Consider the following 26,577-nt stretch of genomic DNA (forward strand, 5'->3'; position numbering starts at 1 on the left):
GGACTCTTTGCTTCCGCGTTTGCATAGGTGAAGGTCGCATTAGCGATGGTGAGGGATTGCAGACCTTCGCGATAATGTGGTCTAAGCCGTGTTCACGTAAGGTACTTTGCAGGCTGATGTTTTTCCATGCTTAGTGATCGCGTATTAGAGGGTCGTGATCAAATAGTGTATCAATGGGAGCTCAGATTTGGGCGATTTATGGTGGGATTTACACTACTTGGATTTGGGTAAGTATCCTTGGCTCGGTTTTGATTATCATTCATGATTCTATCTTTGATTTTGGCATTTGATTGATGAATCTAAAAGAGAAATTGGGTTTTTTTGTCAAAACGTTTTTAAAGTGAATAATTGGGTTTTGAACATCGATTCAGAGTCGGATTTGGATGAAAGTTGTATGGTTGGACTCATATTCGAATGGGTTAGAATTTGTGAGTTTTGTTGAGTTTCGTGGTGCGAGCCGGGGTTGACTTTGAGTATTTGGTTAAAGATTCAGCCTTTATCGTTTGTGTTTGATTCCTATGGCATTATTTGATGTTTTAAATTTGCTTTTGGCTAGATTTGAACTGTCCGGAGGTTGATTCATGCGGGATGACATTTCTAGAATATTGATTTTGCTTATTTGAGGTAAGAATCTTGCCTAAACTTGGTTGAGGCACTAGTTTCCTGAGTTGTTAGTCATAGCTATGTGCTATGGTGGCGCAAATGTGAGGGCTTAAGCCCATGTGCATGCACCAGGGTATTATCCATGCTCGAGGTGGTACTTATGCATTGAATTGATTGCTAAGCTTCATGTTGTTATGTTTCTTTTGTTTCTTTTCTGAGATATTTGATCTATGTTTGAGGTTACATAGAGGTTAATCTCCTTATTGAACTTGATAATTGCTACTTTTATGATATAATTGTCTGATTTGAGCTATCGTACAACACTTTGCACATGGATATACTTAGAATGTCACTTATAACATTCCATGAGTATGAAATTTGATATGCATCGTTCATGTACATGAAGTCTTGTATATCTGCCTCGTTATCTCTCTCGTCTCTCTATCTCACATATTGGTATGGGAGATTGTTGAATTTAGCCGACAAAAGAACTTCTCCGGCTGCCTCCATTAAAGACGACAGATGGCGGTCTCGAGTTGAGCGAATCTGTGTAGATCTTGCGGATCTTGTTGTTTTTCTGGAACGTTTTTGCTCGGTTTTCTCTGTTTGTATGGAAATAAGTTTTCCACCAGAACATAATGAAAATCTGGCGAGTCTCAGAAGAAAAGCTTAAGTCCGGTGATGGCTATCTCTGTCACGACCGAAAAATCCACTATAGGTCGTGATGGGGCCTAACGCCACCGTCAGGCAAGCCAACTGTGATTTACCAATTTAATTACTCATTTTAGTATTTTTGAAATCATAATTTTCCTTAATTGAACATTATAAAATAGCATTTACAGAGTAAATGAGAATATTGCATGAACCACAATAATGAATAACCTGAAGGAACCCCCAAAACCTGGTTTCACAAGTGCATGAGTTTCTAAGGAATATAATAATAATTCAGCATCTATCCCGAATGTAATTAGACAGAATAAAATAAATAGTATAATGGAGATTCGGTAGACTGCGATGCGTAGCCTGGAATGCAGCTCACATGAAGTCTCCTCGACGGGTGCGCCTACGCGCAAAGGTGATCATCAATGAACCTGTCAGATCCTGCACATTTAGTGCAGAAGTGCAGCATGAGTACATAAATCAACGCGTACCCAGTAAGTATCTAGCCTAACCCTGGAGAAGTAGTGATGAGGGGTCGATATCGACACTTACTAGAGGTCCAAATAAATAATATGATAAATCATAACGGATGTAAAGTGCACAGCAATAGTGGAGTAAGTCTGTACTTTCATAATTTTTCCCAATTATTTCCTCTAAAGTATAAATTTTCTCAAACTTGTTTTCTACCTTAATATCCCACAACAGGCAAAGTGTCAATACCAAATAAATAGGAAATAGCATAAAATGTCGGGCATTAGTGGAAAGATTAGCTTGTAAATATTCGGGCTACTAGCGATATAACGCATGATACTGTCGAGGTTGTTCGGCCCGATCCAGATTAACGTGTACACTGCCGAGGGACGTGCGGCACGATCTATAGATGCATCTATATACTGCCGAGATGTTCAGCCCGCTCCACAAGAAAAGGAAGGAAATTCCCGAATTACGAGATACGCGTTTACAATACAACACATAAGCATCAATTAAATATAATTGTTTATCATTTCTCAAATAACTCGCCCACAACTCAGTGTTAAGGCTTAGCCTAGTGTATATATATTTACATCTAAATCAATTTCAATTATAACTTCAATTAATTAAGCCATCCGAATGAGTTCAAGTAATTCAAACATTGCATGATGAGATCCTAAGTCTACCCGGACATAAACATGCTTCAGCTACGTACGGACTCTCATCACCTCATGCTTACACAACACCCACAACTAGTAGCAAAACAATAAATATCACCTAGGGGTAGTTTCCCCCTCACAAGGTTAGACATGAGACTTACCTCGCTTCGAAGTTCCATAACCGGCTCCAAAGCCTTTCTAACACCTCAAACCAATGCCCATCGATCCAAAACTATTCAAACAAATGTGCAAACCAATCAAAATAAACTCTAATACCCATAATTAATTATTTTAAACAATTTCCAACTCCGCTCGAAAAGTCGATAAAATCAACCCTCGGGCCCACACACCCGAATTTCGAACATATTTCGAAGATAAACTTTACCCATAACACTACGAGCTCAAATATATAATTTATTCCTAATTCCATGTCCAATTTCGTGGTCAAAATCTAAAAATCCCAAATTCTAGGTTTTCTACCAAAATATATAGATGATGAAGACCTCCACTTGAAGCTCTCCAAAAATCGCCCAAACCAAGAGAGAATGCAAGAAAAATGGCCAAATCAAGTTCTTAAAACAGCATTGCCCCAGCGACCTTCTCGCATCTGCAGAACAGTAGCCGCTTCTATGGCTCTGCTTCTACGGAAACTTCCTCACAGATGCGTCTTCCCCCATGGCCAGCACTCTCCGCTTCAGAAGCCAATCAACCGCAGGTGCGCATCTGCTTCTGCAGAAAATCTCTGCACTTGCGTGCCCATGACTGCACCTGTGGCTCCGCAGGTGCGCTACAACACCTACACTTGCGATCAATCAGCCCCAGGCCACTTTCGCTTATGCAATGCCTCACCCACATCTGCGAGCCCGCAGGTGCGGAAAATTCCTCACACTTGCGCACCCATGACCGCACATGCGGCTTCGCAGGTGCGCTACAACACTTGTACCTGCGATCAACCTGCCCCAGGCCACTTCCGCTTTTGCGCTCCCTCCTCGCACCTGCGAATCCCATCCACCTCACTCCCTACCACTTTTGCGACTCCTGGGCCGCTTCTGCGGTCTCGCACCAGAAGCCTTAAGCTTCAGTAGTTCTTCCAAGTCCAAACTCGACCTGTTTTCAATCCGATTCGCACTCGAGGCCCCCAGACCCCGTCCAAACTTACCAACACATCCCAAAGTACAATATGAACTTAGTCGAAGCCTTAAACCACGTCAAACAACATAAAAATCATGAATCGCGCCTCGAATCAAACTTATAAATTTTTAAATTTCCAAATTCCATATCTTGTGCTAAAACGTATAAAATCAATTCGGAATGACTTCAAATTTCACACACGAGTCATAAATGGTATAACGAGGCTATTCCAAGGCTCGAAACCCCAAACGGACATCGATAACATTAAAATCCACTTCAAATCAAACTTAAGAACTTCCTAAACTTTTAAAATACCAACCTTCCTTTATAAGCTCCGAAATGCACCCGGATGATCCGATACTCAACCCGAACACACGCCCAAGTCCGAAACCATCATACGAATCTATTGGAACCTTCAAATCCCGATTCCGAGGTCATTTACTCAAAAGTCAAGCCTTAGTCAATTCTTCCAACTTAAGTCAATCTCACTTCCCAAAGTTCAATTGCGACCACATGTACAAGTCATAATACCTAAAGTGAACTTACTCAAGGCCTCAAACCGTCGAACGACGCGCTAGAGCTCAAAACGACCGATTGTGTGGTTGCATTCTCCCCTACTTAAACATATGTTTGTCCTTGAACGTACTAGGGACTTCTCCAAAGTTGTCCAAAAATCATAGTTTAACACCTCGTGCACCTACCCGTGCCACCACAATCTAGTTGAACACATTAGCTCAAGCCAGACTGAAAATCCTCCCTATAAACTTAGCTAACAAGCTTTAGAACCAAGTTCTAACTTCCAAATTTCTTTACAAGGCTCTATTCTAACACACGAACACCATACCAAATCACCACACACTGCACCAAAACATGACCATGCGCCTTTTGCTGAATTCACACTATGCCCCATATAATTCGCATGCCCATAATAATATACTCCAACAATAGAATATCATGACGTATATAAATCCTGGTTGTGCAAATTTTTGGTCCAATAATCTCGTCTCACCCAGTACAAGCTACTCAGGTAATAAGCCACCTCAAACACTGACTCAAATCTCATATGACGCCATCAATGCACCGATAAGCTACAACTCGAATATGACACATAAGGAAAATGAACTCTGGAGAAGGACTACCCAGCCCGTGTAACGAATGAATCGGCTGAATGAATGATGTGAACGTACCTCAGGGACAAAAACAAGGCACGCAAAATATGTGTAAGGAGTTATGCTCAACCTCTCGTTGCTCCGACATGCGACCCTATCCAACATGACACTGTTGCGGCATGCAACCCGATCCACCTAACATGCCATAATATCGACCACAAGAACGCCAAGTGCATAATACCAAATCATGGGGAGACGGATAGTGCCATATGTTACGAAACCCAAGAACAACTAAGGTGCAATGATGACCTGCATCTCGAGAGCCACCTGCTCACATAAAACCACAAGCTACACGGGACCTCAACACGCGCGAATAATCAAGCCGCCTCACAACGAGAATAACATCCAATGCCTGACGACTCCTCAGTAAGAAATTCTATGACGAACGAACACATGCGACCAGACGTAGAGCACATACTCGCATTAGTCCCACCAACGGACCTCACACCAATTTTGATCATACCATACTGGGCTAATGACCTTCCAAAGACCCACAATGGCCCTATTCATGACATATAAGAACAGCCATCAAATCCGAAACAAACTCACATGGGCCACAACCCAAGGAATAGGATGCCTCTTAGGCATAAGCTCTCGCACTTGTGATATTACCATAACCTCCATACTTGGTCTTAGTATTTAACAATAAAATGACTAACATGACACACTTATAAAAGTCTCCCCGTGGGGTACGCTCCCATGACCTTCCACACTAGGTAGCTAAGTCTGCACATCCATACCACCAACCGGACTAATTCTGCAAAGCAATTCAAGAACCCGCAAATCAATACACAATGCCCCTTCCAAAGAACACCATTCCCAGGTGACGCTAGGATAATGTCAGCTTATTCTGAACATCTAAATTCTTCCCGGCTCACCCGAGCTTGTGACATTCTCGTCAACACTGAATCGCAACCTTGATCCTCAACTTTCAAATTCCTATTCCGCTCACTGCACCTATCATGCCGCTACGTGAGAATACAAGAATTCATCATAACCCCTGAAGTACCAGTAGGATAAACACTTCATTGGTCAAAAACCTTTCATTTAGCTCATTTCAGAAGAACCAATGCAACATGCGGTTGAATTCTCAAACCACAGAAAAATGCAAACCTCAAGTCGTGATCTGAACCGCCATGACTTTTCCAGAATCCATTTACATAACAAGGCCATTGGAATCAAATACCTCCTAAATCAATCAAGTTATGGTGGTTGTCAAGCCCGCACGTACAACCACAAACCACATGTATGACTTCACACGCCGAAGGAACTAATCATTGTCACAATCATGCCTACTCAACCATTACTAACCGACCCAACTTCGTTCAATGTACTCTTGACCTAACTTAGAAATAGCATTGTTACATTTACAACATAACGAACTCAATCCGCACTCATCTCGAATGACCCGAATTGTGAGTCCACATCGTCTTAATACCTATGAATCATCTCATACCCTTTTCAAGCGCACAATAGCATCTCTAACTGGTACACCCATTTTGCAAGACCTTCCGTGAATCCGAAGCTATTTCTTCCTTTACTCCAATGCTGCACCGCATACCCGATGATAACATAGAAAATTCCATGTCCCGTATGTAATCCTATGTGAAGACTCGGTCCTTAACCACACAACAGACCCAAAATCCCTAGGCACTGTACTTTATTTTTCTTGAACTCACTAGGACCGTTGTTGAGAGTCACCCACTCTGACCTGATCCCGAATATCACCAAACTTCAACGCTCTGCTAGCACATGAACACATTCTCAAATAAGCAACCAGCTGAATTCTTTACATTGTACATTACGTCCATAAGAAGCATAGACTCAGAGTCTTCCTAAATCCTGCACCTCAATCGATAAGGAAAGGTATAGCACACATTCATCGAGTTCCTTGTTTTACTTACTCCTAACATTTCCCTTTTCCTTATTCATAAATAATCCACCAACACACCGATAACCAGAAACCGCACAAGCAGACAACCACGCAATCCAATCATAGATGGTGGGGCTCCCCCACTTAGTTTTAAGCTACCATCACATAATGTAGAGCCCACAATAATTCCTTCTTCCCGACAAATTTCTCGAAGTCTTTTGTTAAGATTTTCATGAACATTCTGAATCATCAGTCACAGTCACACGCTCGACCTCTTACCGGGTAGCAAGTAGTATTCTTCGCAGAAGCTTCATCAACATCATGTAACCGCTAACCTGCTGCCAGGAGATAACCCACCTGTGGAATTCCATGCCGACATCTTCCAACATCACACAACTGCCACAAAATAAGTATACTCTCCTGAGCCCATGATCGCCCACCAACTGTATAAGTTTGTTCCTTCCCCATTAATATCAACTTAAAGTTCAACAATACCTTTCAAACTCAAATCATATAGCATCAGAAACGATAATCAAATCTTCACACCCCTCTTCATTTCAAGCAACTCCTTTCTGCCATATTCAATCTTTCTACGTACAGTAACCATCATTCCAAATAAAATACGTAGACCTAGTCACTCCTACCATGCCTCCCAAGTCTCTCTAATCTTCCTCAAGGTACGTGGCTATCCTACCACAGAATCCATACGCTACCCTACCACTTCCACTTCGGTCAAACCATCTCCTTTAAGCAAATTCTTGACCTCTGCTTCTCATACTTGACCTGCTAGTAATTCATCTACCGCGAGACAACTCCCTCCATGTCCTTTATCATACTTCACTGCCCTAATGTTACCTCAAATCAAATCAATACGTGTAGTACCAGAACCAATAAACTGCTACCCACTCTAAACCTTATAGAAGATCATCTTTCTCGAGCCACCAACAATAGAAATACGAATTCGATTCTAAACCGCTGCGCACCGCTATCTCTGACAACCGTCCCTCAGGCACCATTTCACAACACCCTGCCCCAAAGGAAAAATCAAGAAGACCATACCACCGGCGAACCTTAATGCATTCAAACAAGGATGAAGACACCGCATCACAATGAAAATTCCACCACACTCGAAAATTCCAAGTCTTGTTACTCCATCAACCAAAACCTGAACATACATCGTCTGATTGCCATTCCTTTGCTGGAATTAAATGTTGAACCTCTGAATCATGTACTGAGAAATCCTCCTTTCGAGCTACTCACTGCCGCGATCCATACATAAGCACTCTACCATTTCGAGCTACTCACTGCCGGGATCCATACAAAAATCCACTATAGGTCGTGATGGCGCCTAACGTCGCCGTCAGGCAAGCCAACGGTGATTTACCAATTTAATTACTTATTTTAGTATTTTCAAAATCTTAAGTTTCTTTAATTGAACAGTATAAAATAGAATTTACAGAATAAATGAGAATATATGCACGAACCACAATAATGAATAACCTGAAGAAACCCCCAAAACTTGGTGTAACAAGTGCATTAGCATTTCTAAGGAATATAATAATAATACAACATTTGCCCCGAATGTAATAATACAGAATAAAATAAATAGTACAATGGAGACTCGGTGGACTGCGATGCGTCAACTGGAATACAGCTCACATGAAGTCTCATCAACAGGTGTGCCTATGCGCCAAGGTGATCATCAATGAACCTGTCAGATCCTGCACATTTAGTGCAGAAGTGCAGCATGAGTACGTAAATCAACGCGTACCCAATAAGTATCTAGCCTAACCCCGGAGAAGTAGTGACGAGGGGTCGACATCGACACTTACTAGAGGTCCAAATAAATAATATGATAAATCATAACAGGTGTGAAGTGCACAACAATAGTTGAGTAAGTTTGTACTTTCATAATTTTTCCCAATTATTTCCTTTAAACTCTAAATTTTCTCAAACTTGTTTTCTTCCTTAATATCCCACAACAGGCCAAGTGTGAATACCAAATAAATAGGAAATAATATAAAATGTCGAGCATCAGTGGAAAGATTAGCTTGTAAATATTCCGGCTACTAGCAATATAACGGTTGATACTGCCGAGGTCGTTCGGCCAAATCCAGAATAACGTGTACACTGTCGAGGGACGTGCGGCACGATCTATAGATGCATTTATATATTGTAGAGGCATTCGGCCTGCTCCACAAAAAAATGAAGGAAATTCTCGAATTACGAGACATGCATTTACGATACAGCACATGAGCAACAATTAAATATAATTGTTTACCATTTCTCAAATTACTCGCCCACAACTCAAAGTTTTAAGGCTTAGCCTAGTGTACATATATTTACTTCTAAATCAATTTAAATTATAACTTCAATTAATTAAGCCAGCAGAATGAGTTCAAAAAATTCAAACATTTTATGATGAGATCCTAAGTCTACCCGGACATAAACATGCTTCATCTACGTACAGACTCTTGTCACCTCGGGCATACATAGTGCCCACAACTAGTACCACATAATAATAAATATCTCCTAGGGGGTAGTTTCCCCCTCATTAGGTTAGACAGGAGACTTACCTCGCTCTGAAGTTCCATAACAGGCTCCAAAGCCTTTCTAACACCTCAAACCATTGCCCGTCGATCCAAAACTATTCAAACAAATGTGCAAACCAATCCAAAATATACACTAATACCCATAATTAATCATTTTAAACAATTTCCAACTCCGCTCAAAAAGTCGACAAAATCAACTCTCGCGCCCACGCGCCCGGATTCCGAAATTATTTTGAAGATAAACTTTATCCATAACACCACAAACTCAAATTTATAATTTATTCATAATTCCATGTCATATTCCGTTGTCAAAATCTAAAAATACCAAATTCTAGGTTTTCTACCAATATCCCAAATTACTACCAATTTCCATGTTTAAATCCTTATAGAATCCATGTATTTATCTTACAATAGGTGGGAATAGCTTAGCTTGCCATAGATGATGAATACCTCCACTTGAAGCTCTCCAAAAATGGCCCAAACCAAGAGAGAATGCAAGAAAAATGGCCAAATCTCGTTCTTAAAACAACACTTCCCCAACTACCTTCTCGCATCTGCGGAATAGTAGCTGCTTCTGTGGCTCTGCTTCTGCGGAAACTACCTCGCAAATACGACTTCCCACATGGACAAAACTTTTCGCTTCTGTGGCCAATCAACCTAAGGTGCGCATCCACTTCTGCAAAAAATCTCCGCACCTGCGGACTCCCCAGATCGGGCACAATGCCGCACTTGCGCGCCCATGACCGTACCTACGGCTCCGCAGGTTCACTACAGCACCCGTACCTGCTATCAACCAGCCCCAGGCCACTTCCGCTTCTGCGCTCCCTCGCCCGCATCTGCGAGCCCGAAGGTGTGAAAAATTCCTCGCACCTGCGAATCCCATCCAGCTCACTCCCAACCGCTTCTGTGACTCATGGGTTGCTTCTGCGGTCTCGCACCTACGGCCATAAACTCGCAGGTGCGATTGCACCAGAAGCCTTAAGCTTCAGCAGTTCTTCCAAGTCCAAACTCGACCCGTTTTCATTCCGATTCGCACCGTAGGTCCCCGGGGACCCCGTCCAAACTTACCAACACATCCCAAAGTGCAATACGAACTTAGTCGAAGCTTAAACCACGTCAAACAACATCAAAATCATGAATCGCGTCTCGAATCAAACTTATAAATTTTCAAATTTCCAAATTCCATATCTTGTGCCGAAACGTATCAAATCAATTCAGAATGACTTCTAATTTCACACATGAGTCATAAATGACATAGCAAAGCTATTCCAAGTCTCGAAACCTCAAATGGATATCGATAACATTAAAATCCACTTCAAGTCAAATTTAAGAACTTCTTAAATTTTTAAAATACCAACCTTCCATAATAAGCGCTGAAATGCACCCGGGTGATCCGATACTCAACCCGAACATACGCTCAAGTCCGAAATCATAATACGAACCTATTGGAACCTCAAATCTCAATTCTGAGGTCGTTTACTCAAAAGTCAAACCTTAGTCAATTCTTCCAACTTAAAGCTTCCGAAATTAGAATTTTATTTTCAAATCAATCTTGGACTTCCCGAAATTTAATTTAGACCACACGTGCAAGCCGTAATACTTGAAGTGAAGCTACTCAAGGCCTCAAAATGTCAAACGATGCGATAGAGTCCATAATGACCGGTCGGGTCATTACAATCTTCTTCTTCTTCACTCTGATTTTATTGTTGTTTATACATAAGCAACGTGAAGTTGGGCTTGAAATTTTGACCCGGATCTGACCGGAAAAACACAACAGTGGCTCACTGGAAGTACATACTCGGAACACAAACCAACAACCTCTGGGAGAAGACACGGTTGGCCACCGGAGTTGCTACCGAGGCTGTTCCCGTTCTCATCTCTAGACAGATATCGGAAAATACGTATTTGAGCCTCCTATATTATTTTTAAATCATTTTTCCAAAACTATATTCCAGAACTATTTCCTAAAAACAGCTTTCCAAAAACATTTTCAAATTATTTCCAAATGATAATTTCCCAAAAACATTTTCCAACTATTTTCAAAACAATCTTCTAAAATAAATATTTTTTATATAAAATCATTTCAAAAACATATAAACTAGTTTCTTATTTACTTTATATTTTACTAATAATTTTATTTCTCTTGTCTTGCGAGGTACTATCACGCGGAGTTACTTTCGAAAGACGACACTCGAAGATGAAAAGACAAATTTTCATCAAACTCCCCGCTTCGCACTTCCTATTCTAGGATGTATCCAAAAATCATAAAGTATAGTAAAATTAAGGATAGATGTTGTGCTTTATTGCCTGGATATTATCTACTTGCTAAACACTTAGCGTGAATTACATCTATTTAATAATCGGACTAACTTGTAATATTGTATGTTGAGTAATTCTTGAAATTTATATGGGATGTTGAATGTATTTTGTAATATGATTAATTAATTTAGAATTGGTGTATAACTAACTAAATAAATTAATCATGTACATAATAATGAAACATGTCATCTTCTTGTAAAAAATAAAAATAAATAACTTTGTCTTTATCTTCAAATTATATGAATATCGTTTTGAACCACTTTATGTATAAAATCATTCTTTAATTGACACATCTTAAGTAGGGACTTGTAGTTGGACTATCATATAATTATTTGAGAAACTTAGGCCTTGTAGTTATTCGGGTTTGGTCCACATAATTGTATTCCAAGACTACGACTCAAAAATGGTCTTTAGTTACTTATTGAATGAAGACTCACTTTCTTTAGTGCAAATACTTCTTCGTACTGATACAATACTTTTCTATGTCATAAATGTTTTTGACACATTTTTCTTATACTATATTCATTCTTTAATCATCAAGATTTGTTCTTTAATTTTAATCGTCATATACTAAGGTTGTTCAAAGATTATTCTTTCCATCTTTTGCTAATCATGTGTAGTAAATATCCATTTTTATATTTAGCTTTCCCCTTAAATGGTTAACCTTTCCACATCAATTAAATTGCTTTAAAGTGTATTCTTTAATTAATATTCATTTAGTCAATTTATAAATATTTCACTTATCACTGCACATTACCTTATACTCTCATTCCTTTAACAACTTCTTGTACTTGTTCATTCATATTAAATGAAATTCTTTCATATCCTATACATTAAATTAAAGTGGAAGATATAGTGTTCGTGCATCCTTTAACCTCGTCTTGAATTGTTTGTCATCCTTTATTAAATTTATACTTTAGTCAAATCTATACATTGCTAGCTTCTCACTTGACCTATTCTTTAAAAATATCAATTGTACTTTTATATCTTGCGCACCAATTTTAAAAATATAAGTCATTTCATATATTTTTGCTATTTAATTTTTACCGCACATGTACATAAATATAAACATATTTCATTACTCATCTGCTATAATTAACTATCCCTTAGTTAATTTATTTTCATAATATTCTTGTAAATATTAATCAACTCTCTTCTTACCCTATTCATTACATAAAAACTATTCAAAGGTAATTTTGTTTCACTCTTGATCAATCATTTTCTAGGCACGTTTTCTTACAATAGTTGAACTTGATTGTAACTAAATTCTTTCGAGATAATTTCTTTCAACTGAAAATCATTTGGTTAATTTGTGAATACTTTACTCGATAATACACTTCACTTAGTCATTATAGTTTTTTAACTCTTTCACATACTTTATTTATCTACATCCTTGCACGTATTCTATTGAACATAAATATCCCTAATTTACCATGTGACGTTCACATTCAATCATTCTTCATTCCAAATTATTTTCATAATTCTTTGTAAATATTAAATTAATCATTCTCTTGAACCTTACCTCATTTGGTTGATTGAGTGTGCAGGAACCACATATTGTGGATTTTAAGAGATAGCTAACACCTTCCCCTCAAGATAACTTGAACCCTTACCTGGAATCTCAATGATTTCGCAGACCATAATCAAATGTACATTATATAGTGTAATATAGGTTTTCTAGTATACGTAAATACTAGTTGGCAACTCTAAAATTTAGTTAACCTTGTAGAGTACTATAAGTTGTAGTTTGTTTTGTCTTGTGCAAAATAGGGTACAACAACATGGCGACTCTATTGGAGATACTTCAGGTTCTAACCACAATGGATTTGATCAATTATTTGAGGGATTACAGGTTCTCCAATAATCCAATACCTATTCTTTATGTCACATGTTTCAAGTCGTATATTCTTCACTTCAAGTTGTATATTCTTCGCTTTAATGTAACGACCTGACCGGTTATTTTGAGGATTAGCGTCCTGCTCGGTGGCTTAAGGTCTCGAGAAGCTTCGTATTATGTGTTATGACTTGCGTGTGCGGTCGAGTTTAGTTTTCAGATGATTTGGGGTCAATTTGGAAGAAGGATTCTTGTTTTAGAAGCTTAAGCAGTAAGAGTTAACCGGAATTTGATTTTGGTGTATACGACTCTAAAATGGCATTTTGATGATTCTAATAGCTTTGTATGGTAATTTTGTACTTAGGTGTGCGTCCGAATTTGGATTTGGAGGTCCGTAGGATAATTTGAGGCATTTTGGCAAACATTGAAAAGTTGAAGTTTTGGAAGGTTGAGAGATTTGACCGGGAGTTGACTATGTTGGTATCGGGCTCGGGTTTCGATTCCCATAGTTGGATTTGCTCTGCTATGTCATTTGGGACTTGCATGCAAAATTTGACGTCATTCCGGGTTGATTTGATATGTTTCGGTACGAGTTTTAAAAGTTGGAAGATTTGGAAATTTATAAGTTCGATTCGTGGTGCGATTCATAGTTCGACGTTGTTTGATGTGTTTTGAGGCCTCGAGTATGTCCGTATTATGTTATTGGACTTGTTGGTATATTCGTACGGGACCTAGAGTGACTCGGGTGAGTTTCAGACGAGTTTCAGATCATTTTTGGTCATGTTGGCAGTTCTGCTGCTGGTTCTTCGCACCTGCGCAAAATTGGTCATCGGTACGGACGCGCTATACGAGGATTGTTTCGCTTATGTGAAGAGGAGATACTGTGGTAAGTTTTTCTTCTGCGGATGGAGATGCACAGATGCGCAAGCGCACCTACGAGGGTTCGATCGCTTCTGCGAGTTTGGGTGCGAGCTGGATTTTTTCGCTTCTGCGATGGGACAGGCGCTTCTGCGGAGTCGCAAGTGCGGACTTTGGCCCTTGAGTGATGGTCACAGATGCGACATTTTTGCTCATAAATGCGAAAAAGGCATAACATATTTTTCGAGTGTTTGAGGATTTTATCATTTTTGGAGTTGTAGACCTCGGCTTTGGGAGATTTTTCGTGGGGTTTTCAAGAAATTAATTGGGGTAAGTGTTCTTGTCACGACCCAAAATCCACTATTGGTGGTGATGGTGACTAACGCCGTCGTCAGGCAAGCCAATGGTGATTAGTCAACTTAGTTACTTATTTTACTATTTTCGAAATCATGAATCCCATTAAATAAGTAGAGTAAAATTTGGTACTCGAAGAAAACCCATGGTTTTTTTCCAATTCCCATATAAAATATAAATTACAAGGTAAAATGATAATAATTACGTGAGTTACAATAATGAACATCCAGGAGGAACTCCCAAAACCTGGTGTCACAAGTGCATGAGCATTTACTAAGGAGTATAATAATAATATAACATTTGTCTAGAATATAAATAAGACAGGATAAAATAAATAGTACGATGGAGACTCTGTGGGCTGCAATGCGTAGCCTGGGATGTAGCTCACATGAAGTCTCCTCAACAGTTGCGCCTATGCACCAAGATGATCATCAAATGAACATGTCAGATCTTTCATATTTAGTGCAGAAGTGCAGCCTGAGTATGTAAATCAATGCGTATCCAGTAAGTATCTAGCCTAACCCGGAGAAGTAGTGACGAGGGGTCGACATCGACACTTACTAGTGGTACAATAAATCAAATATAATAAAAGTAAATATGTACGAGTACAACAATAGTAGTGAGGTAAATCTGTAACTAACACAATCTTCCTCAATTTTTGAATCTCGTATTCTATCACGACGACTCGGAAATATCAAGTGTCAATAACAAACAGATAAGAATTCCCATATAAAATGCAAGGCATCAGTGGAAGGAAAATCTCGCGAATATTCGAACTGCTAGCGATATAACGCACGATTATGCCGATGTCGTACGGCCAGATCTCAAAAAGAATATGATACTACCGAGGCGATCGGCCCGATCCCATCATAACTTGCACACTGTAGAGGGTCGAGCGGCACAAACTATAGATGCATCTATTATACTGACGAGGCGAATGACCCACTCCCATAAGAAATTAGTACATAATCATGTTGAGGCGTTCGGCCCGCTCCACAAGAAAGGAAAGGAATTATCGAATTATGAGACCCGAGACACGAGCTTACGATAAAGTATATGAACACAAGGTGAGTATAACCTTTACCGTTCTCAAATAACTTGCCAACAACTCAAGGTAATAAGGCACAGCCTAATATATATGTATATATTTCTAAATCAAGTTCAATTATAATTTCAATTAATTAAGCCAGCAGAATGAATTAAAATATTCCAAATATTACATGGTTAAGTCCTAAGTCTACCCGGACATAAACATACTTTGGATACGTAGGGAATCTCATCACCCCGTGCATACGTAACACCCACAACTAATAGCACATAACAATTACATCACCTAGGGGGTAGTTTCCCCCTCACAAAGTTAGACAGGAGACTTACCTCGCTCTGAAATTCCAGAACCGGCTCAAACACATCTCTAGCACCTCAAACCAAATGCCCATCGACCCGAACTAGTCAAAAAATCATGTAAACCAATAAAACCATATCCCAACACCATAATTAATTAATTTATAGTAATTCCCAACTCCGCTCGAAAAGTCAATAAAGTCAATCCTCGGGCCCACGTGCCCGGATTCCGAAAATGTTCGAAGATAAAATTTACGCATAACACCACAAACTCAAATATATAATTTATTCCAAATTCCATGTCCAATTTCATGGTCAAAATCCAAAAATACCAATTTCTAGGTTTTCTACTAATTTTCATATTTAAATCCATATATAAATCATGTATTTAACTCACAATATGCGGGAATTACTTAACTTGAAATGGATGATGAAAAGCTTCCGTCCAAGAGCTCCAACAATTGCCCAACCAAATAAAAATGTGAGAGAAATGGGCTAAGTCTCGAATTAAAATCACCCCACTGCCCAGCGACTTTCGCACCTGCGGACGAATTTGTCGCACCTGCGAGACAAAACTCGCTTATGCGAAGTGCACTTCCCAGCTGCTCCACCGCACTTGCGGCAGAATGTCCGCTTCTGTGCAAACGCATGTGCGAGCCACCATTGCACTTCTGTGCTCGTTCAGCCCAAGGCCCCTCTCAGCTTCTACGACCAACAGCCCCCACCTTAACCAGCCCACGACTGCTACTTCACCATTGTGCCTCTCACCTAACACCGCTTCTGTGACCCCTTCTCCACATCTGCGACTTCACAGGTGCGGAATATTTCTTTGCACCTGCGCCCCCAGATCTTCTTCACGAAAATTGCACATACGATGACACCCTACGTACCTGCGTGACCGCACCTACGGCCGCTCCTTCTGCAGGTGCGATTACACTAGTCATCAGTAGCAACAACATATCCTCAAATCCAAATTCCAATCCGTTTTAAACCCGAGGTCCCTGGGACCCCATCCAAATGTACCAACACATCCCAAAACGTGATACGGACTTAGTCAAAGCCTCGAAGCACTTCAAACAATATCAAAATTTTGAATCGACGGCCAAAAACCTTTATTCTAACTTTCCAACCTTCAAACTTCGTCGAACGCATCCGCATTATACTTAACCATTCCGGAATAATGCCAAACTTTACGCACAAGTCACAAATCACGATACGTACCTATTTGAAGGCTTGGAATTCCAAACGGGCATTGATAACATCAAAATCCACTTCAAACCAAACTCATGAAATTCTAGAACTTCCAAAATGCCAACTATCTATAATAAACGTTGAAATGCTTCCAGACCACCCGATACTCAACACGAATATACGCCCAAGTTCAAAATCATCATACCAACCTATTGGAACCTTTAAATCCCAATTTCGAGGTCGTTTACTCAAATGTCAAACCTTAGTCAATCCTTCCAACTTAAAGCTTCCGATTTTAGAATTTTCTTTCCAAATAAACTCCCAACTTCCCGAAATTCAATTCCGACCACACGTACAAGTCATAATACCTGAAGTGAATCTACTCAAGGCCTCAAACCACTGAACAATATGCTAGAGCTCAAAACGACTGGTCGGATCGTTATAGTTCTTTACCCGAATCGTATTATATTTCATGAATCTGTTGTTATTTTCATCATTTAATTAGTAATTTAAGAAAAAAATTATGAAAATTTCTTAAACTAAATTTTGGTGATTTGAAAGGCGATTTGAAGTCGGATTTGAGTGGGTGTTCGGATTTTATGAATTTTATCAGGTTCCAAGGTGCGAGCTAGGGGTTGACTTTTGGGTTGACTTTTTAGTTTTCTTTAAAGATTGAAGCTATATTATTCTGAATTATTTCCTATGAGTTTTATTTATGATTTGAAGTTATTTTGGCTAAATTTGAGCCGTTCGGGGGTTGTTTCACTCGAGAAGGTCATTTTAGAGTAACGGTCTCACTTCTTTGAGGTAAGTATCTTGCCTAACTTTGTGTGCGGGAAACAACACCTTAGGGTTTGAGGCTTTTGTCCTAATTGTGTCATCTGAAGGTTGTGTACGCGAGGTGACAAGTACGTACTCGGGCTTAATTTTGAAATTTTACCATTTAGGGCTCTTAGGTTTTTATGTTCATTAGATATGAAGTTATATTGTCGTATTAAATCCCCCATTTAATAAATTTACCCTTATGTGTCTTATTTGGAATTAATTGATTCATGTTCTACCCTTATTGCCAACTAAACTGTTATGTGCCTTAACTGAAGTTGTTGCCCCTTTTATTGGCATGCTATCTTTTCCGTAATAGCTTAACCTTAATTGAAGTTATTATTATATTTTTCATAATTGCTTAACCCTAGTTGATGTTATTATTATCTCTTCCATAATTTCTTAACCTTAATTGAAGTTATTAGTATCTCTTCCATAATTGCTTAACCTTAATTGAAGTTATTAGTATCTCTTCCGTAATTGCTTAAACTTAATTGAAATTACTATTATCTCTTTTATAACTGCTTAGCCTTAATTGAAGTTTGTTATCCCTTTCATTGTTGACGTATTCTTATTTGGGGTCATTGATTCATTCTATCTCTCTTATCGTCGAATTATATTTTTGTGGAATCATGGTTACACATTATCTCTCCCTTGTTGAGCTATTCTTGTTGAGACCATTTTTCCCTGTTGTATCTTTCTTTATGAGCTCGTTCTTCCGCTTATTTGTGTTTTGAAGTTCTTGTGTTGAATTACTTGCCGTATTCTCATGTTATTATTGTTGTTGTTGTTGTACTCATGGTTGTTGAGCCTAGGGCTATGCGTGGTTGTGGTATTGATACTGTTTTGAGGAAATATTGTGGTATATGTGCACATATTGTGAAAGTTATTTTATTATGTTGTTATGTTTTGGCACATGTGGTATTGTTGGGGTGTTCGCACTTTAGTTGTCCGTGTTATTGTTATTATTGATATTTGTACATACGACGTGATAAGGCGGGCTATATATCTGGGTTTGCGCATGTGGCGAGACAATGTGGGAATATTATTGTGTGCGTGCGGCGAGACAATGCAAGCATTTACTTTATTATTGCGCACGTGGCGAGACAAGGTGGGCTATTTCGGGAAATGATTTGTGATGACTTGTGATAGCATGTGGGCATTGTTATTGTTGATGTTGTGTAGTAATGTGACTACCTTATGTGAGTTATACCTTGTTCATTTTGTGGTGATAGTTTCTTATGTGCCATTCATTGTCTTTACTCTTACTTGTTGACCTGAAGTGTGATAGAACACTTGTACAAGCATACACATAATTAATCACCCATATCGGTTTAAGAAGATGAATCCTGATGTTATTGATCATTTACATGTACTCTTATCTACTTGCCTTATGTGGGAGAGTTGTCCTATTCGCACGTGAGTAGTCCGTGAGGATATTAGATATTGTCACTCTCTAGGCACGTGAGTCGTCCGTGCAGTTATGAATTGTAATGTGGCCACAAGATGCCAAGTGATTAGGGTTCGTGAATTGGGACCCGTGATTTGTGATTATGAGGTTTGGTACCTCGTGAAAATTCTTGAATAAATCCGATGTGAAAGCGGTTGTTCTTATTGTCACTTGATTTCCTTTATTTGGTTTCACCGGACTTAAGATCTTACTCTACAATGTTATTACATGTTTGTTCCCTACTGGTAATTGTTGCTCTTAGTTTCCTATTACGAGCAATGTTTCGTTATTGTTATCATGCTTAGCTCTATATTGATATTGTTCTCTGCTAGTTCACATTTATACTTGTTGAGGTTGTTTAGTCCAGTAGGTGTCCCAGTCAGCACCCCACCAAGGTTAGTCTTGATACTTATTGGGTAACGCCGTGGTGTTCTCATGCTACGCTTTTGCACATTTTGTGCAGATCCATGTACTTCGAAGTTGGTTGTTCACTAGCTAGCCATTCGGGTTTGCTGTGTAGACTCAAGGCAAACTTGATGTCGCGTTCGCAGGCCTCGGAGTGACCTTCTGATATTGTACTTGTACTGTCTATTTCTTTTTCGGAACAGTTGTACTTAGAAGACTATTCTAGTAAATTCAGTAGCGCGTATGACTTATACTATCGGTTTTGGGAAAGTAAGCTTTGTATAGAAAAATTTATGTTCATGTTTAATAGTCTTTTGTTGAGTTTGCCATTAATCCAGTTAGTGTTAGGTTTACCTAGTCCCTAAGACTAGGTGCCATCACGACATCCTATGGGGTATTCATTGTCATGCGCTTCAGGAGGTATATTCTTTGTCAATTTCCTCGAGTTGTATATTTTTTGTCGTGTGCTTCAAGCCGCATATTCTCTATTGCATGCTTCATATCGTGTATCCTTTGTTGCGTGGTTCAAGCTGCATATTCTTTGTCATGCCTATGTTGTATATGCTTGTCCATATGTCTATGTTGTATGTTCTTTTACACATAGATGGAATGTATATTCGTTGTCATATGCTTTAAGTGGTAAACTTTTGTCATCCCCTTCAAGCAGTGTATTCTCTGTCATGCTCATGTTGTATATGCTTCCCACACTTCTATATTGTATATTCTGTTACATATGACTGTGATGTATACTCTATCACACATGCTTTTGGTGCTGCCTTATCGAATTGTCGTCATTTTTTTATCGACACTTGGTCGTACACAATCACACACAAGTCATGCGAGGGTTGTCTTTTCACCCCTCCAAACCTTCTTTCAAAACTCTCTAGATTCAAAGATTGGCAGATGAAGTTAACTACATACCACTTTGTAGTTGTCCTTAACTAGGTGAATATACTCTTATAATTTCTAGGTCACTGTACACACAATCTTGTAGTTTGCTTCAGCTGAATTAATCTTTGCATGTCCTTTACTTGCTATGTATTCTTTATATATTTGTCACATATTCTTTGCCAGACATTGTTATGTATTCTCTATCTTTTGCATGTACATTCTATTTGATATCAACTATTAGGTTCTCTTTGTGTGACTAAACTCATGTTGACTTATGTTGAACCTTGACCTTTCAAATACACCTACCCATTCTGGTCTTTATAATCACACCAGCACTTGGACTCTACCTTTATTTTCCACGATACGTCAATTAAGCTTGGTATATCTTCCACTAATTTGACGTATTCTTCTCAATCATGCCTCACAATTTCATTGACTCCCGTCATTTGAAACTGATCCATGCACTATGATACCATATATCTCTTATTCAAGATCTACTAATATCCGCCCACCCACCTAGGAATTCTCTTTCACAATCACTTATTCTCAAAGATCAGTCAATGATTCATGACAACAATACAAACCTCATAATTCTAGTAGTTGGACCGAACTACGTTTTGACCTGATTCTTGCCCTGGCAAGATACATAGGCAACCCTAAAAAAAGGGTTCGATCTCCCTACTGTTTCAAATTAATTTCCTCAGTTCTGAAAACTAGGGCAGTTCTTTTGGAACAATGTAATGATGCTCTCAACCCAGAAATCTCCAAGAGCGTCAGCCAAATTTCATCCAAAAAATCCAAATCTCAAAATACAATGTCAACCTTACTCTGACTTTCACCCGACATAAATCCTAACATATGGGATGCGAGTCCTTTATTCAAACACCTGGCTATAGGGTCATGGTATTCACTCCCACTTCCCAAATTCAAGATTCAATACAAGTCAAACCAGTTTTGTTGCAGAGGAAGGTTCTTAGTCAGCCTTCAAGAAGTGTCAGGCTCACATGACTCGGACAGACAAGGAAGGACAAGAGAAGCCTCAAGTAAACATGATTCAATTTCCCTCCCTCGCACTAAGAATTTTTCTTTGGACACATGAATGACAACATGATTTTCGGAACAATCATAAAATGTTGATATCGCATTCCTGATCACAACCAGACACAACACTGGCTGCACGGGAAGATCTACATCCTCTTGATGCTATAACATCACCTGAGAGGGTCTTTAAGTGTCACGGCCCAAAACCTAACCTGTCGTGATGACGCCTATCATGGTACTAGGCAAGACGACTACTCAGACATTTCCAACACTTTCAACTTGAAATTTACTAAAACAGTTTAAATAATTAAGAATCTCATAAAAAGGAATAGAATATCATAACTCAATACATACGTTTTCCCAAAAACCAGGGTGTCACTGAGTACATGAACATCTACATAATAACATAGTCTGGTACATTGTCTCGAAAGTAGAACTAAATAAATAAACTGAAAGATAGGGAAGGAGAGCCAAAGCTTATGGATGCCAAAACATCTACCTCGATGATCTCCGAATGTCTGAACTCTGTGAATCGACAAACGCCATGACCGGACACACCTGGATCTGCACACGAGGTGCAGGGTGTAACGTGAGAACAACCAACTCAATAAGTAACAAATCTAAACTTTGGACTGAAAGTAGTGACGGGTTCAAGTATTACAGTCCACATACAATATTAACATGACTGAAAGTTACAGAAAAATATGACAGTGATATCTCAAAAATTCATAATCTACAAGTAACGGTACAAGTATTTAGACATGCTTTCAGATTTTGCTATAAAAATTCAACATAGAACAGGGCAGATCCAGCCCAAATGCAAATAGGACAAGGGTAAATCCAGTACGAATGTAAATAAATTGCTACCAACTGTGCCAACTGTGGATGTGCAGACTCCGTAGGGGCGTTGCGGCGTGCAGCTAGTTAATCTAAATCCCGGCATGAGTTAATAAAGCCTGTTGTGGCGTGCAGCCCGATCCCATGAATATTACTCACAATAGACCCTCATCCTCACTCAATCATTAATCTCTTCAGTCTCTCGGGCTCACAAGAATCATGATAATCAGCCCAAATAATGATGATATGATGTATCAGTAAAGGATAATAGAGACTGAGATATAATATGCAAATAATGGTTGTGACTGAGTACAAAATGGCAAATTAAGCAAATAATTCAACATGTAACACAACCTCTGTAGGTCCCAACAGTACCAACATGTAGCCTAAGGAAGATTTCTAACATGACTAACAACTTAATTGTTCTAACACATGGTGAAAATACGGGCAACAACAAGATTATTCAACTATACAGTTCCATGGAATCGACCAAGTTACAATTCTTACGGAGCATGCCCACACGCCCGTCACCTCAATACCAATCACATGACACATAATTCGGGGTTTCATACCCTCAGAACCAAAATTAGAAGTGTTACTTACCTAAAACTGTGCAAAACTCTACTCCAACAAGCCCTTACCTTGACTCTAGCCACAAACAATTCAATACGATCAACTCAAGCTATTGGAATCAATTCCATAAGAAAATACTAAATTCTTAATCAAAAGTCAAAAAGTCAACGCAAAGTCGACCCCCGGGCCCACATCTCAGAATCCAATAACAATCCCAAAATTTGGAATCCCATTCAACCACGAGTCCAACCATATCAAGTTTACCAAAATCTAACACCAAATCATCACTCAAACCCCCAAATTAAACTCTCCAAATCCCTAGCCTCAACTCCCAAAATTACGCCTCAAAAACACACAAGCTAGGTGGGAAATTCAATGGGGAACCAAAATTATTGAATAAAACTTATCACAAGTGACTTACCTCAAGAAACCCCTCAAAATCCCTCTCAAAAATTGCGTCAATCCGAGTTTGCAAAGTACAAAAATGAGAAAAATCACGAAACCCTTCGAACATAACACTGCCAATGCTTTCGCACCTGCAACCCACTTAACCGCATCTGCGGTCCCGCAGATGCGGGCATTTCTCCGCTTCAAAATCATAATTTGATCTGTTAACCATCTGAACTCTAGCCGAGGCCCTCGGGACATCAACCAAACACACCAACCAGTCCTACAACACGATACAAACTTAGTCGAGCCTTCAAATCACATTAAACAACATCAAAACTTCCATTGTCAACTCTCGGTCAAACATCAAAACTTCCAAAGCCTCTAATATTTTCGCCATTTCAAGCCTAATTCAACTACGCACCTCCAAATCACTATCCGGACATACTTCTAAGTCCAAAATCACCCAACGAAACTATCGGAACCATCAAAACTTCATTACAGATCCATTTACACATAATTCACATACGGTTACCCTTTTCAAATTAATCTTTCAAACCTTGAGACTAAGTGTCTCAACTCATTGCAAAACATTTTCGGAGATGAACCAACTACCCCGGCAAGTCACATAACAACTATTAAGCATAAAATGAGCAATAAAATGGGGGAACAGGGCTAAAACTCACAAAACGATCGGCTGGGTCATTACACTAACATTTCTCTTCTGCGTTTTGGAGGTACATCACCTCGATCACTTCACGGGAGATAACATTTGGTCTCGGACTTGGTGGAACATCAATCATATAATCAATGGAGTAGTAATTTTACAATGAACTTCATAATTTTTCATGACTCTACTGCTCTCACCACTTCTCTATATTTAGATCATAACATCGTTCCCGGTTGTCAACTGAGGATAATCATCAAATGGTTCCCATGGATGACCGAAAGAAGCATCATCCTTAGACTGCACGGGAAATAACATCCCACATCAAACATTGTGGAACATCAATCGAACAATCAGGGGAGTGTTAGTTACCATTCTTGATTCTATCATTTTGTGATGGCACTACTTTCACTATATTTTCATATCTGCATTAGATAATCGCTCCGTCTAATAGACGGGGGCGATCACCAAAAGGTTTCGATGGATAGCTGGAAGGTCACAACAAAATATCCCTGCAGTCAATTAGGAGACAACCACAACAACTGTCTCGCAAACAGTTAGGGGCATCGAGGCAACTGTTCGAATAAGCATGTGGGGCACATCTTTTGGAGGGAGACGCTCTTCATTTCTAGAGATACCACATCCAATCTTGGGTATAACGAGGCATCGCTCCAAGTTTGTCTATACTCTTGCACTTCATACATATCTTTGATACAATTATTATAGTTTGTTGCAATGCCTTGAAATAGGAGAGTAAGAGGAGTGTTGAAAACCATATGTCTCATACTCTCCAACCTTCATGAAATACGCATACTTGATTCTTGACAGTGTGTCAAGATACATAGGCAACCCATCATGGGTCTGGTCTTTCTCGTCCTTAATTGGATGAGTCTGTCAAGTCTGGCCACTTGGGTCACAGTTGACCGAAGATCCTTGAGAAAGGGTCATCTCTGAAAAAGTGAAAAACAAATATATATATCTTCCCCTGTTGTGTCGAAGTCTTTATGTAGACATCAAAGGAAAATCAAAATCCAAAAACATATTTATGCATAATTCATCCGTGAGGGAATTCAGGAAAATCTGAAATATCTTCCTCTATGCCTAATCTTCACGAACTATGCGTACCTAATTCAAGACCTTGTGTCAAGATACGTAGGCAACCCATCATGGGTCCGGTCTTTCTCGTCCTTAGTTAGATGAGTCGGTCAAGTCTGGCCTCTTAGGTCACATTTGACCGAAGATCCTTGCGAAAGGGTAATCTCTGAGACAAATGTAAAAATGTATATATCTTCCCCTGATGCTTCGAAGTCTTTCTGTAGACATCAGAGGAAAATCAAAATCCAAAAACTATTCATCTATAATCCCTCCTTGAGGAAATTCATAAAAGAAATTTGAAACATCTTCATATATCCTTAATCTTCACGGACTACGCGTGCCTGATTGTTAGTCTCGTGTCAAGATACGTAGGCAACCTAAAATGGGTCTGGTTATTCTCGTCCTTAGATGGATGAATCGGTCAAGACTAGCCATTTGGGTGACAATTGACCAAAGATCCTTACAAAGGGATCATTCCCAAAAATAATATATATATATATATATATATATATATATATATATATAACAAACATTTGTATATCTTCCTCAGTTGCTTCTCTAAAAGTCTTCCCGTGAGACATCAACATCAAAATAAAAAACATATCATCCTCTTTCCTTGAGAAAAATCAAAATAAATTCAAAACAATATCCCTTTGTCTCTAATCTTCCCAAACTACGCCTGACCTGAATCTCGTTTCGATGAGGTATGTAGGCAACTTGCGGGTTTGGTCACAATATTCAAAAATCAAAGAAAGATCATCAATCTAGGACCCTTCCCGGGTCCGATCTCATTTTTTAAAAAATAAAAAAAATCATCAATCTAGGACCCTTCCCGGGTCAGATCTCATTTTCAAAAAATCAAAAAAAAAAATCATCAATCAAGGACCCTCACCGGGTTCGATCTCATTTTTCAAAATAAATCAAGAAACAAATACTCCCATCGACCGAAGATTTACTTTCTTGTCCCTCCCATCGCGTGGAGATTTTACTTTCATATCAACACTCCTAAATAGAATGCTATCCAGCGCCGTACTAATAATTCTCCTATGCGTAATAGTACACATCCCATCATTTTACTTTCATGTCAGCACTCTTAAAAGGAACAGTACCCATCCATGTACTAACAATGCTCCTATACGGAATGGTACACAACCTATCATTTTACATTCATGCCAGCGCTTCTAAACGGAATGGTACCCAGCCCCGTACTAACAATGCTCTTATATGGAAAGGTACACAACCCGTCATTTTACTTTTCTTGTCAGCGCTCCTAAACGGTACGGTACCCAGCCTCGTACTAATAATGCTCATATACGGAATGGTACACATCCTGTCATTTTATTTTTTTGTCACCGTTCCTAAACAGAACGGTACCCAACCCCATACTAACA

The sequence above is a fragment of the Nicotiana tabacum genome, chromosome 13, assembly GCF_000715075.1.
Source record: "Nicotiana tabacum cultivar K326 chromosome 13, ASM71507v2, whole genome shotgun sequence".
Lineage (NCBI taxonomy): Eukaryota > Viridiplantae > Streptophyta > Magnoliopsida > Solanales > Solanaceae > Nicotiana > Nicotiana tabacum.